Source organism: Elephantulus edwardii, unplaced genomic scaffold (assembly GCF_000299155.1).
Source record: "Elephantulus edwardii isolate Elephantulus edwardi_28Jun2011 unplaced genomic scaffold, EleEdw1.0 scaffold00180, whole genome shotgun sequence".
Classification (NCBI taxonomy): domain Eukaryota; kingdom Metazoa; phylum Chordata; class Mammalia; order Macroscelidea; family Macroscelididae; genus Elephantulus; species Elephantulus edwardii.
Window position 1 is genome coordinate 2,747,613 of NW_006399930.1, and position 1,471 is coordinate 2,749,083.

Below are 1,471 nucleotides of genomic sequence, written 5' to 3' on the forward strand. Positions count from 1 at the left end.
TGTACTTATTTTCATTTTCTTCAGCCTCAATTTGAACTTGCATATAATTAACTGATGGTCTGAACCACAGTCTGCCCCTTGGCCTAGATTTGACTGCCAATATTGAACTTCTCCAACAAGTTCTTCCACAAATATAGTCAATCTGATTCTTATGCAGCGCATCAGGTAATGGTCTTGTATAAAGTCATTGTATATTTCTTTTAAAAAAGGTATTTCCAGGGTGGCACGTGAACAAGGTAGGAAGACGGCTTCCCAATTGGCACCACCTCCCCGGATGGGGGCTCCTGGCCAGCGGGTGCAGAACCCCCTGGAAGGCCAGACCCAAGACTCCCCTGCTAACCAGACTGACCTCTGTGAGAATGACTTTCTGAAAAGGTAGTGCTGCTGCCGCAGAGGGGAAATTGGGGATACCTCACAATGCTCAGAACACAGCGAAGCAGCAGCTGGTGGAAACACAAAGATTACTGTCCTTAGGAGCTCTCGTCTACACTCAGTGACCCTGTACACAAGAGATCAGAACCCAGCCCTGTCCTGCGCCATCCCCTGCGGTCTCGGCTGTGGGAACCCATTAACAGTCATCTTGTTGCTAATCTCTGAACATCCACCTTTCCCAGCATGGCTTTTTTTCCCCAAGGACTTGCCCCTCTGAAAACATACTCAAAGTATATGAGACCAAGTTTCACTACCATTGTCTCAAAGGAGCACCCTGCTTGCACTTCCAAGACAGACTTTGCTCTTTTTGGCCATGTGAGGGACTGTTGTTAGGTGACTCCTACCAGTGACCTGAGAAACCTTGTCCTATTCTGCATTGTTCTCATGATCTCCCGCATGTTCAAGTCCATTGTGGTCACTGTGTTAATCCATCTAGCTGACCAGATTCCACCTTTCCCAGTATGCTGTCCTTTTCCAAGGTTCCTCCTGAAAATATTCCCTAAATAAATGGAATCACCTCACCATCCATGCCTCCTAAGGAGCATTCTGGTTACACTTCCTTCAAGATAGATTTGCTTGTTCTTTCAGCAGTCCGTGAGATATTCACTACTCTTCACCAATACCACAATTCAAAAGTATCAATTTTTCTCCAGACTTCTTTATTCATTGCCCAACTTTTAGATGCATAGGAAGCAATTGAAAATAACATAGTTTAGATCAGGCACAGCTTAGTCTTTAAACCATTCTTGCTCTTTAGAACTCTGGAGAAGTCCTTGACAGCAGGATTCCCAATGCAACATGTCTTTTGACTTCTTGACTGCTGCTATCAAGAATGTTGATTGTGAGTGCAACAATGAATAAATGGAAATCCAAAAGCTCCGTAAATATTCTTTAAAATTAATAAAATAATGGGAGCAACAAGACAATGGAAAGGCATAGGGAAGATGAGAGGGTAAAATATCCAACAGTGAATGAATGAAAACCTAACTTCTCTGCAACTGTTTGCTAAAAATAACAATAAAAATAAAATTTTATTTTT